The sequence below is a fragment of the Euprymna scolopes genome, chromosome 35 (genome assembly GCF_053919585.1).
Source record: "Euprymna scolopes isolate OS-2025 chromosome 35, ASM5391958v1, whole genome shotgun sequence".
Taxonomy (NCBI): Eukaryota; Metazoa; Mollusca; class Cephalopoda; order Sepiida; family Sepiolidae; genus Euprymna; species Euprymna scolopes.
The window spans coordinates 18,599,371-18,614,283 of NC_136516.1; positions in this window are offsets into that span (position 1 = coordinate 18,599,371).

Sequence of the window (14,913 nt, forward strand, 5' to 3'; positions counted from 1 at the left end):
TTCATCCTCTAAGCGTTGATTTTCTTAACAAAACCTAGTCTTTAGAGATCTAAACGAAAGGGAATTCGTCAAGTGACAAGTTCACCCATTCGCCCTGAAATAAAAGGTGTGCCTTTATATGCCAACCTTTCTCTACCTCATGAGGCCTGGATCTACCCCAAGGTCGAGCTCAATGTTGGCTAAGTGATGAGCCGCAAAAGAGGAGCAACCAGTGGAATCAGATAATCTACTAGTAGTCCGAGAGCCGATGAAACAGTGACTTTTATTGAAGACTAGCGGCGGTGGTGGTGCTTTAGTAAGGGTGAGAATAAAAAGCAGCCGGGTGGGGGGGACAACAGAGTGGAGAGAGGTGTTAAAACAAAAAGTGGTAGTTGGCTGAAACCCGTAACGGGAAGGAAAAAAAGAAGGTGAGGTTTAAAAAAATGTGGTAGAAGGCAGGTAGGGTTGAACCCGTAATGGAAACAAGATGAACAGTAACGTAATGCGTCAGCCGATGCTGCCATCGCGCACAGCAGAAGTTATGTGCGTTGAATTTAAGCATAGTCAATCGAATGTAAGATGATTCAATTGCGTTGCCGCTTTTTTAGAACAGCTTCGCTTTATACGAAAAAGACAAACAAACAGACGAGACGACGCGACGGTGGGGATTTTGTTTAACTCGATCAAAACAAAGAACAAAAAATAGAGACGGTGTCCGTTTGCGAATCTGGGATATTACAATCTAGGAACTATTCGAAAGCATCCCATAGAATCTAACCGACGCGAGAACCCCGATGCAAAAAAAAAAAAACTTTCGTAGACATACACAAACGCTCGTGTTCATTTCGCCTTTTATATATTAGATGGGTATGTATCTTCTCTCCCACAACGAGTTGTGACACAAGGTCCGAAAAATAGGATTGAATATAACCCCTTTTTTAAAGATAGGCGGCAAAACCTGAAAAGATGGACTTCTTAGAACTGGACCAGTATCATACCGCAATCAACAGGGAAACGGATAATTTTTCGGCCAGGACTTGATTTGCTCTTTTGAGCCACTTTTCAAACTTCGAGTAATTTAAGCAAAACAGCAACACCTTTTTTTAAGCTAAACACTATGACTTTTAAAACCTCCAAATATTCTTTTATTGTTGATACAAATGATGGAGATAGGGAGCCAGAATCTTTTATCAACGTCTGATGGCAGAACCTTCTATCATTGTTACAATGCCACTTCCAGAAATAACAATGGGCTACAATATTGTTTATCTGTTTCCGCCTGGGGTTTCAACGTGTTGACAGGTTTGCTAAATTTTCTATCTATCATCCATATTATTATATGAGTTCCCCATTCTCTACGGCTCTTTATATTTTTATTAAAACAGCCCTAGAAGGAGTGCTCCCGCCCGCAACCGAAGATGACATACTGGATTGCTTGAGAAGGCGTAATCTTATATATTTTTTAATATTTGGTCACTGTTTACTTTTAATGAGAAAGTATTCTTATATTAATAAGACTTTTAATGGGAAATATTCTTATATTAATTAGACTTTTAATGGGAAATATTCTTATATTAATAAGATATTTAATTGGAAATATTATTATATTAATAAGACTTTTAATGAGAAATAATCTTATATTAATAAAACTTTTAATGGGAAATTTTCTTATATTCATTATATTTTTTTTTGTTTTGTTTTTCGATATAAGATTGGTTGGTAGTGCTAATGCAAAGAGTGGTCCGCGCTATTTTTTAAATCGTATTTCCAGGTTTAATTAAAGTTTTATTATATGTTTTTTTTATTCAATTGTAAGTTTAAAATACAGATTAGTTACAAAACACCCTCCCCTCCCCATGTTAAGAATGGCTTTTTAAATAATAACGTTATTATTTCAACACGGATCACTCTCTGCATGAGTACTGTACTTTCACCTAACAATTTAATAAACAAAACATGGTACTTATGCAAAGAAAGTACCATAATAATATAATAATAGAATAATAACGTTATTTAGAAAGTCATTCTTAACATGGGGAGGACGTTTTGTTGCTATTCTATACTTTCACCTAACAATTTAATAAACAAAAGATGGTACTTATGCAGAGAAGGTACCGTGCTGAAATAACGCTATTAAGAAAGCCATTCTTAACATGGGAAAGGGAGAGTGTTCTGTAACTATTTTATAATTTCACCTAACAATTTAATAAACAAAAGGGTTATCCTGACGCTGTGCACTTCTTTATTTACATTGGAAGTGACGTCACACAAATCTTATAATACGGATGGCTACAATTGTAAAAATAATTTGTTTTATTTTTCTCTCCCATTTGTTATATTAGTATTTGAGCGGAGAATCTAACACTTCTTTTCATTTTGAGAATGTTTTAGTTTTTAATTACTAACACAGCGGAGAATTTAACTCTCCCCCATTTCTTATTTTGAGCGGAGAATTTATTTTATTTTCATTTTGAGCTCTTTTTTCGATCCGACGTTACCTTTTAGAGGTACTCCTGCACTTTACGACCCGAGCTATTTTTAACGCTATTATTTAGAAACCTATTATTTAACATGAGGAAGGGAGGATGTATTGTAACTATTCTGTACTTTCACCTAACAATTCAATTAAAAAAAAAAGGTAAATATGAAGAATTGCTCCACCCTCGAAAATTCCTTTTAAATTACCACTCTTAACGGTTTTCGGGGTCGCTGAAAACGAAAATAACGCTTAAAATTACGGCAAACGAGTAGTTTCCAAGATATGAAGAAATGTTAGTTTTAAAAAGTGGGAGATCACTTTTCTATAATAATTTAAAGTAAAATGATCACCCACTTTGTGGCCACGAGTACCTATAAAAGGTAACGTCGGATCGGAAAAGGATCTCAAAATGAAAATAAAATAAATTCTCCGCTCAAAATAAGAAATGGGGGGCGGAAGTTAAATTCTCCGCTGTGTTAGTAATTAAAAACTAAAACAAATTCTCAAAATGAAAAGAAATGTTAGATTCTCCGCTCAAATACCAATACAACAAATGGGAGAGAAACAAAAATTAAATTCGCTAAAACAAATTATTTTTTACTTGTAAACTGGTTTATTAAATGTAAAAAACAAAAACAAACGGGAGAAAAAAGGAGCTCAAAATGAAAGAAAAATAAAACAAATTATTTTTACAATTGTAGCCATCCGTACTATAAGATTTGTGTGACGTCATTTCCAATGTAAATAAAGAAGTGCACAGCGTCAGGATAACCAACAAAAGATAGTACTTATGCAGAGAAGGTATCGTGCTGAAATAATACCGTTATTTAGGAGGCTATTCTTAACATGGGGAGGGAGTTTTGCATCTATTCTATACTTTCACCTAACAATTTAATAAACAAAAATAGATAGTACGTATGCATAGAAAATACCGTGCTGAAATAATGTTATTTAGAAAGACATTCTTAACATGGTGATGGTATGTTGTAACTATTCTGTCCTTTCACCTAAAAATTTAAAAACAAAACATGGTACTTATGCAGAGAAGCTACCCCGCTGAAATAATGACGTTATTATTTAGAAAACCATTCTTAACATGGGGATAGGGGTGTTTTGTAACTATTCTGGACTTTCACCTAACAATTTAATAAACAAAAGTTAAACTTAAGCAGACAAGGAACAGTACTGAATCATTAACATTATTTAGAAAGCCATTCTTAACATGGGGAGGGAGGATGTTTTCTAACTATTCTGTACTTTCGGTACTAATGCAGAGAGTGATCTGTCTATTTTTAAAATCGTATTTTCACGTTTAATTAAAGTTTTATGATATGTTTTTTATTCAATTGTAAGGTTAAAGTACAGAATAAGTACAAAGCCCCTCCCCATATTAAGAATGGCTTTTTAAATAATAACGTTATTATTTCAGACCCGGATCACTGTCTGCATGAATACCGATTAATGTTTTGTTTTTTGCTTTTTTACCGTATTTCTTTGTTTTTGTTTTCAAGGAAACCTTTAACAAAAATTGAAAGTACACGTTTTTTCTTTTTTTTACAGAAGTTGTTTTTACATAAGAAAATATGAATGCTTTTTCTTTATTAAAGAAATTGGATACTCGTGCACTTATTGATCCGTGCTGAAATGATAACGTTATTATTTAAAAAGTCATTCTTAACATTGGGAGAAGAGGGTGTTTTGTAACTATTCTGGACTTTCACCTAACAATTTAATAAACAAAAATTAAACTTAAGCAGACAAGGAACAGTACTGAAGCATTAACATTATTTAGAAAGCAATTCTTAACATGGATAGGAAGGATGTTTTCTAACTATTCTGTACTTTCGGTGCTAATGCAGAGAGTGGTCCGCGCTATTTTTAAAATCGTATTTCCACGTTTAATTAAAATTTTATGATGTTTTTTATTCAATTGTAAGGTTAAAGTACAGAATAGGTACAAAGCCCCTCCCCATATTAAGAATGGCTTTTTAAATAATAACGTTATTATTTCAGACCCGGATCACACTCTGCATGAATACCGATTAACGTCTTGTTCTTTGCTTTTTTTTTAACATTGGGAGAGGAGGGTGTTTTGTACCTATTTTGTACTTTAACCTTACAATTTAATGAAAAAAAGCGGTAAATTATTAGATTAGGTCCACCTCCACAATTTTCTTTTAAATGACGACTTTTGTAGGTTTTCGACTATGCTGAATACGGAAATCCCATTGAAATTTTGCAGAAATAAGTAGTTATCGAGATATTAAAAATTTGTATAATGCATTGTAATCTCTGGCAGCCGTCTTTTTTACACGCTTGCGCGCGTCATAAACAAATCTACACACGTAACAAAGATGTCCGCCAAATAATACAATGCATAAAACAACTATCTATATCTCGATAACTACTTATTTCTGCAAACTTTCAATGCGATTTCTATATTCAGCAAAGTCGTCATTTAAAAGAAAGTTGTGGAGGTGGACCTAATCTAAAAAAAATACAAAAAAAAACATAAACCTTTAATTAAGCTTGGAAATACGATTTAAAAAAATAGCGCGGATCAGTAAGTGCATTAGCACCCATTAATCGACTCACGTGACCTTATTGCCAAATAAGGTCCGGCTACAATGTTGAACGCGCCGTTCACATTGTTTTTTTGTTTGTTTGTTTTTCAAGTTAAATTCAACTTTCACAATATCTTTTTATTTTTTATAATTTCACAATATCTTTTTTAATAATAAATTGTTAGTTAATAAAGCACAGAATAGTTACAAAACACCATCCCCTCTCTATGGTAAGAATGGCTGAAAAAAATATTAGGTACTCATGTAGAGAGTGATCCGTGCTGAAATAATAACGTCATTATTTAAAAAGCCATTCTTAACATGGGGAGGGGAGGGTGTTTTGTATCTATTCTGTACTTTAACCTTACAATTGAATAAAAAAAACATATCATAAAACTTTAATTAAACTTGGAAATTTGAAAAATACAAACGGTGATGGACACTGTTGATGATGTTAAGTTTGAGAAATTATTTAAAACTAAAAAAACTAAACAAAATACTATCAGAAACCCACCGAATATGTCAGCCTATGTCACAATAACATATAATCAGTAGGTGTCTGACATTGTTTTGTATAGTTTTTAACTGATTTTCCCAAACTTAACGTATTCAACAGAGTTCGCGACCATTCGTCTTTTTCAAATACATAGATAAACACTGCGTTTTTGAGCCGATTAAACATTTTACATTTAATAAAAACACTAAAAAATTATCCAGTTAGATAGAAACGTAATTTACCTTACCTTTGCTTTCTTTATTCGTTTTTGAACAACTTTTTCGAATCTGTGTATAGTAACACCCCTCCTTACCCAAATATTAATTAAAAACTCACGTTTTTGAATACAATAAAAAAGAAAAGTATTTAGCGTTTCAATGGTTTAGCAACTTTCGGCTTAATCCACTGAATGTTGGTCGAGCCCAAGCCATGATTGATGGTAACTCCGAGGATCCGGATCCAATTCTGCAAGAGTACCATATTTTTTTTTTCATTTTCGCCTTTTTTTTACTTTTTGGAGTGGATTGCTGTACTAAGAATATAAGAAACATGCATTTTCTCTTTTTATTAGAATTTTCCATTACACGAAATTAAGCCACAGCTACGCGTGGCAGGGTACAGCTAGTATTCTCATATGAATAAAACTTTTAATGGGAAATATTCTTATATTAACAAGACTTTTAATGGGAAATATTCTTATATTAATAAGACTTTTAATGGGAAGAATTCTTATATTAAGAAGACTTTTAATTGGAAATATTTTTATATTAATAAGACTTTTAATGATAAATATTCTTATATAAATAAGACTTTTAATGAGAAATTTTCTTATATTAATAAGAGTTTTAATAGGAATATTATCATATTGATAAGACTTTTAATGAGAAATATTCTTATATTAATAAGACTCTTAATGGGAAATATTTTTATATTAATACGACTTTTAATGAGAATTATTCTTATATTAATAAGACTTTTAATGGGAATTATTCTTATATTAATAAAACTTTTAATGAGAAATATTCTTATATTAATAAGACTTTTAATGGGAAATATTCTTATATGAATACGACTTTTAATGGGAAATATTCTTATATTAATATGGTATTTCATGGGAAATATTCTCATATAAATAAGACTTTTATTGGGAAATATTCTTATATTTACAAGACTTTTAATGGGAAATACTCTTATATTAATAAGACTTTTAATGGGAAGAATTCTTATATTTAGAAGACTTCTAATGGGAAATATTTTCATATTAATAAGACTTTTAATGATAAATATTCTTGTATTAATAAGACTTTTAATTAGAAATATTCTTACATTAATATGGCTTTTAATGGGAAATATTCTTATATTAATAAGACTTTTAATGAGAAATATTCTTATATTAATAATACTTTTAATGGGGTGTCTTCTTATATTAAGATCACTGACCAATTCCAATACATTATTTTTTAATGCTAAGCGATGAATCTCTTTGCTGCTTCGGGTGCTTGGTGACTGAGTAGAAAGTACCACTTACGAATCCCTTCTTGACAACCAGCCCTACATGTACAGGGCCAAGACGTACCTGTCGGATGAAGGTAATCCGCGTGGATATTACCGAGAAAATCAATCCTGCCAGACTTTACTACCCGGCTTTCGGATGGGGCAAGCCTATTGTTTGGTGCATGAGGCGCTGCTACCAGGGAATGTCAGGGAATTTTTACTAGGCAAGAGTAGCCATCCTTTAGGGGGCCTGACTGGACAATCGCACTTTCCGACCTTTTGTTACATCTTGGTGAGGTGGTGAGGGAAACTGAGATTCAAAATAAATAAATAAATACTGGTCTGAACTTCTTTTTGTTAACTTCTACCTTCAACTGTAATCTTCACCGACCGTTCTCTCTCTCTCTCTCTCTCTCTCTCTCTCTCTCTCTCTCTCTCTCTCTCTCTCTCTCTTAACAGTCCCAAAACAAAGACTGCACTGTGCTTTCTCTTCGTTTTTTTTCACAGTAAGCAGTGTCCTCATATGCAAATTAACGCATTATGTTTATTGATAAACCGTCTATAGACGAAAGTTCTTTTTCTTTTCTTTTCTTTCTTGATTCCGTCATCCGACAAGATAGACAGAGGCACCGTCGCTTATGAAAATCATGTTTTTCATTATTTTCGACACAGGTGGGCAGCAAGATAAGAACAACCCCAATACAAAGAAACCGAAGATATTCGAAATTGCTATCTAGTAGGCATTTAAGTACTCAGAAATGTCAGAGACTGACTCTAATTGAAGATGGCCGTGAACGTTTCATTTTATACGACACATGTGACTACGTAACGTACCCATGGTTACCAGGTAAACCGTTCGACTCGCTAATCAGTTAAAAAGAAAGAAAGTGTGCCTTATGACATACGTTTCAATACTTGTCTCTCTAAAGACCTTAACTCATCTATACAGTACCGCCCCCTATCCATTACAGAAAAAAAAATCAATTCTCAAAATCCCTTTTTCATTCATTGAAAAAAAGTGGCTCTGTTTCAACGCAAAATTTAATTATTAATTTCGAAATAAGTTTCCTAAAATCAATATGGCGACGATGCTACGTTTTGAATTCATGAAATTGTGCTGAGTCCGGCAAAATCTATATTTTCGTGCTGATCGCGATATAGTAGAAAATAAAGAACATTAATTTAAAACCACAGGAGATGAAGAGAGAAATATGAAAGAAGCAGAAAAACACACCGTTCATGTCTCTTTCTGTTTCTCCGTCTCTGTCTCGATCTCTCTTTTTCTCCCTCTTGCTATATATATATATATATATATATATATATATATATATATATATATATATATATATATATATATTTATATATATATATATATATATATATATATATATATATATATATGAACAAACAGTTAATAAAATATGTTAAAAAACACTTTGAAATGAGTTAAAAACATATTTAATCTGAAAAGGAAACACTAGATACATGGATAGTCCTTAATCCGCGGAGTTTCGAAGAAATACTTTCCTTCTCATCAGAGGGTAGGAATTAGTAAAATGCGGGATCGGATTTTGCATGCAGAAGTATTTAATGAAACAACAAGTAAGTCAAAGATCTTACTTGTAAACAAAAGAAAAAGTGAAGCAGAGGGAATATGGTGAAGAAAAAGGTGATTACACATGAATGGATAGTCTGGTGGAAGATAAAAAAATCCAGTGACGGTAAAATCCAAATGTAAAACTTCAAGAAAGCTAAAAGAATTTCTATTTGTACATTTGTTCATATTATAAGCTCTATTTCCTATTTGGTTTTATCGAGCTTTTACATCTGGCTGAGATAATTTTATAAATATTAATTCTTTAATATTTATAATATACTTTTATTTTACCATCTTGGATCATTTTGGTAAATTTAATTGTAATTTTTATTTTATATATATATATATTATATATATATATGTGTGTGTGTGTGTGTGTGTGTGTGTGTGTTAATCTCTCTCTCTCTCTCTCTATATATATATACATACATATTTATAAAAATACATATATATATACATATATACACACATATATACACACATATATACACACACATATGTATACATATATATGCATATGTATGTATCCATGTATATACATACTTTTATACATATATATATATGTACATATATATGCATATATATATATGTACATATATATATACATATATATACATATGCATATATGATGATTGCAACGTCCTGTAAGACGAGTGCCACTCCCTCAGACATTTAAAATCCATGAGCCCAAATGCCTGAGAGAGTATCTATACAAATATGATGTTACAGAGTCTTAGCTTTGTACGACAGCTAAGTCTCTCTCTCGGTTCAAAATGTTGAGATCCAGCAACAAGCAAGAGCAAGATAGCCAGCAACAAATTAAACTGCAGACCAGCTTAATGCGGGTACTGGTCTCCCGCTTTATGCTTTTTTTTAAGTCAGATATTTGCTTCTCCTAGAAAGGTTCCCTAAAAAAATATGCATATATATACATATATATATATACTCATACATATACATATATATACATATATACACACTTATATATACACACATATATACATATATATATACATTATTATATATATACATTATTATATACATACATTATTATATATATATATATATATATATATATATATATATATATATATATATATATGCATGCATACTAGCATTTCAGCCCGGCGCTGCCCGGGTGTTTGGAGGTGTATGTTGAGCAAAAAAAAAATGTGTTAGTAGGAAGAACCCGTACCGCCAAGGAGGAAAAGAACTGGAAAAAAAGCCTGACATTTTTGCTGTTATGACCAACGCCAAATCGAAAGTGACGTAGGTTTAAATTAAGGCTAGACAATCGAAAAGAGGGGATGACTTTCTAAAATATCGGTAAAAAAAGCGACACTTTCCTGTAGAGAAGTGCCCAGTTTAGGGTGAAGAAATTAATGTTTTTAAACAATCTTTCGGTATTTGCGTCTGAAGGGTCGAGCTTCAAGCCTATACTGATCTTGTGAAAATTCGTCACCTCTGTCGAAATTTTAGGCAGACATGCAAACATACATACATACATTTATATATTGGTAGCTCAAATTTTCGACCCAAACCAATTAAAATGCTTGGCCTTTCTCTGAATACCCTTTATGTAAAATTTCAAATGTTTAGACCAGAAATTGTCAGAGTAATTTGGTAGAGACCGCCGAGGTTAAATTTTTTTTTAATTCGACCCCTATTATGACCCCTTAACATTTATTGTTTTGGGCTCAAATCAAGTTATTAAGTAAGATCCATATCCAAAGAATCTATATCTAAAATTTCAATTGTTTATACCGAAAATTGTTGAAGGAGTTTGGTAGAGTTCGCAAAGGTCAAATAGTTGAACTGGTACCCGTTAACAGCCAAATTTCTGGCCGAAAACCGATTACAAAGATATTCCCCTCAAAAAAAATTCAGTCACGCATCTTTGCTTCTGACGCACGTCCATGACAGGAGTTGTTGTTTTTTTTTTTAGAGTATCATACCGTCAATATCTGCAACACAGAGATCAAACTTTCAGGTTATTGATACATGTTCAGTCATCATTACAATATAATTTTCAATTCCTTCTGATCCATTTGGGCGGAATAAAAAATTTCGTATTTCTCAAATAAGAGCATTCGTGATTGAGACACAAATTAAAGCCGTCTCAATCAAGAAAGGCTATAGTTTATTGACATAGTACAGAAAAGATAAACAGATACTAGACATTAATCCTAGTAAAAAGGCCTAGTTGTTTTCTTTACTGCTTTTTCAATCAAACAAAGTACGGTGCCACTTGGTGTAAAGGACTACAATTTGGGACAATATTTTCAGAGATGCTATGTGGCGAGTTGTGCAGCATTATGTCTGTTTACATTACACTTGAACTTCTGCATGTCAGCACAGTCGGGGAAGCAGGGACTTGGGAGGGAATTCCAAAGTCTAGCATATCAGGGAAATAAACTATTTGAGTAGAAGGCTTTCTGATATCTGAGGATATCTACAGTGAAGTGGTGGGATTTTGCTGCTTGTTATGGTTAGTTAGGGTTTAGAAGGTATTCAAGGGCTTGGAGTTCATCGGAGCACTTTCTATTACTTGTAAAATAGGCATAGAGGATGCAACATTTCATCGATGGGACAGAGATTGGAGTTTGGTTGACAGTGCAAGACATATTAGTTTGGCGACTCTTTTCTGAATCCTATCTATGAATATACAGATACACCAGCCCAAGTGTGTCAATAATAGTCCATGCATGGGCGAACTGTGGTCTTGTTCAGGTACAGGATATTTCAGGCGTACGTAACTTTTAAACGCATTAGGGAGATTCCACCTTCGATGTACTTATTCCAATTCATGTTCTCCGTGAACGTTATTCCGTTAAGGAGTTTGAACGAATTTGTCTGAATAAACCAAATAATACAAATAGCTGAACTGTTTGCCATTTTTCTTCCAACTTTGAATTATTTTACGTGTTTTATAAAAAGTGACAGTTAAAGATTGCGAAACCCATGCTTCAACATAGAGTACTTGCGCAGGCACCCTTACGAAACTAGGTCCATTACAATACAATGTGTACAGCATAATCATATTGGCACACCGGTTTCCGATAGATCACCGAAGTTAAGCACAAAAATCGGAGGCCTGCAATATAAATGCTGGAGTCCCTCAGGAGTCAATCTTGGGCCCAATTCTCTTCCTGATCTACATCAATGACCTCCCTAAACACATACTTAAATCATTCGTTGACATCTATGCTGATGACACGACCATCTACGGCAACACACCAAAGGCTGTAAATGACAAAGTTCTTTCGGATTCTCTCTCCTCTGATCTCGAGCGCGTGGTTCAGTGGGGGAAGATGTGGGTGGTTACATTTAATGCATCCAAAACCAACGCTCTGATCCCCATCTGGCATCAATTGTGATGAATGGCTCTCGTCTGGGTGAGGCCCCGTGTTTTAACAAGCTTCTGGGTTTGACCTTTACTCCTGATCTGAAATGGAACACGTACATCAAGTCTGTTGCTAAGGTCGCTGGAAAGATGGTGGGATCCTTCTACCGCCCCAGAAGATATCTCACTACTGATGCAATTCTCTATCTTTATAAAAGCCAAGTACGTCCAAGGATGGAATACTGTTGCCATATCTGGGCAGGAGCGGCCAAAAACAGCCTATCCTGCCTTGACAGAGTACAAAATAGACTTCGTGGCTTAGTGGGGGATGTCCTTTTCTCTACTCTGCAACCTCTCTCCCACAGAAGAGACGTTGCGAGCCTATCCTTGTTTTATCGTTATTTTCATGGCAGGTGCTCGTCTGAACTGCAAACTCTGGCCCCCCTGCCAATCCTTCACAAAAAACACCCGTCTAGCTGAATCCACTGTGAAAAGTTCCCCCCACTCTATATCTGTGCCTAAATCAAAACGCGGATTCCATGAACAAAGCTTCTTTCTTAGAACTGCACGCCTGTGGAACTCTGTTCCGTCTGCCTGCTTCCCTCCGGACTACAACTTGGATGTGTTCAAGTCCAATGTTAACAAATTCCTAATGAACCGCCCCCTTAATTAAACACTTCATCAAATCTCCACACTAACGTAATGTACTTGCAATAACCCTTATCCCTGAGTGGCTTTCGGGCCTTGATAAGTGGTGATCACTGTGTAAAAAAAAAAAAAAGCAACGTTGAGCCTGGTCAGTAATAAAATGGGTCACCATTTGGGAATTCCAGGTGCCGTATGTGCTCTCTATTTATCCAGTCGTCCCGGACTTCTCCTTTCCACTGGACTCAAGCAGTGCCGGTTCAGGAGCGGTTTGGTGTGGGATTGCGCAACCCTTGTCCAACTATTACACGAATGGCTACCTTTACAGGGGGTATCCATTGTCTTTTGCGCCTGATTGGGGGCATCGAATACAATGCAAAAAGATCACAACTTTAAAACAGCATCTTCAGGAAATTAAAAATGGCGTTACATCGAATATATTGTATTCTCCACCGGAAGTGAAAGGTTTGTTGTCGCCTCTGGGTGGTTGGCAAATTGGCTTTGGGCTAATAATTTCAATAGTCCCACCATCTTGTTTTATTCGTTCTGTTCGGTAATAATTCGGCGTTGATATTGCATTGGCTTTTTTTTTTTAAATAAGATATCAGTAGGATATACTCGCTTCAGGATATAAGGTGAAATCCACCTAGAGAACATGTTGCTTTATGTATTAGTAGCGTAGATTATGAGATGCACACACGGAAAGGGAGATAATTTAACAAGATTTCGATGAAGCTAACAGGGACGTGTTAAACTTGTTCCAATGTGACAATGCAATAGCATAATGGGTTTGGGATGTCAGTATATAGTCTGTAAGTGACTCGGGGGAGGAGGTGTCCAAAAGTGGGAACCCTCGCGTCAAACACTGATCGCGCGTTACTTAAGAAGATATCAGCAGAATTCTATCCACTAGGTTGGTTGGTTGGTTGGTTGGTTGGTTGGTTGGTTGGTTTTGTTTTACGGCATATCAACCCTTTTCAGGTTATTTAATGCCGATTCCAGTGATTTTGAAGAACATTTTTTTAATAGAATATAAAGTCGGTTTCTATTTAACCCATAGTTGGGATCCTAACAGGTATTATCAGTTCGGGTCAGAATGGACCTGGGAGCAATGGCAATTAAAGGGTGTCTCCGCACTCCCTAAAGCCCGCAAGCTGGGGCCTCACCATTGGATATAGTTGAAGGTCATATCCAGGACCCTATCCACTAGGGTTGAGATGATTAATAAGAATCAGAATTTTGTATCGAACAAAATCGAACCATTTGGAGATATCAGAATCGGTATTGGAATCAGAAAAGGTGTGCCTCTTATCCGATGCCAAAAACGATCCTTTTAATTGTTTTTATGCGTTTGTTTTTTGTTCAAAATTTTTAATTGCTTGTACTAATTCTATGATAAATAGTTATTGATTTTAAAATTACCAATAAAGCTAAGGTATATTTTTTAGTTTAGCGAAAATTATTCACATATTAGATGGTTTTTTTTTTACGGTAATCTGAAAATAAAAAAAATTAAAACAACAACTCTATTGTTATGTTTTAAATAAATCGGAATCGGTTATTATATCGGCATTAGGGATTTTGAACGGAATCAGTATTTGTATCAGAATCGAAAAACATATTGGAGTCGTCCCAACACTACTACCTACTAAACATGTTGAATTTAGATTTCCGACATGAAAGGCTTTTGCTAGCTATAGGACGGAGGGGGCAGGGCACACAAACGAACAAACGTCTTAAAGAATATATATATATATATATATATATATATATATATATATATATATATATATATATATATATATATATATATATATATATATAAATTAGTAAATATGGACATTTTGCTATAACCAAGATGGCAGCGATCGGGCTGACTTTAGTGTTGTGGGAGGTCATGTTGGTAATATTCTCTACCCGTGACCAAATGACGTAGTCCAGAGCGGGTTCAGGTCGGGGTGGGGGGAGAGGGCAAGTGAGAGAAGGGTATAAAGTCGTAGCACTCCTTCTGAAGCCTAGCCTGAATCTACTATACCCAGGGTCTGCCAGCGGCTACCTAATTGTACCAGGAATTTACCGCACCCTTTAGCACGTCCAAGTACATTTTGGTGCTGACTTTACAACCCGAAGATGTCATGTGGCATGGTGTGGCCCTCGCCACACCAAAGACCATAAACGTGGTAAGAAACTCTGTCCACGTCCTTGTTATTCCTGGCAATCCAGAAATGCATCTTGAGGGTGCTGGCAATGGTACTGTTGCCATAATTTGGATCGATTGTATAGTGGCGCATGTCCGATCTCGCTCGTTGAATATTG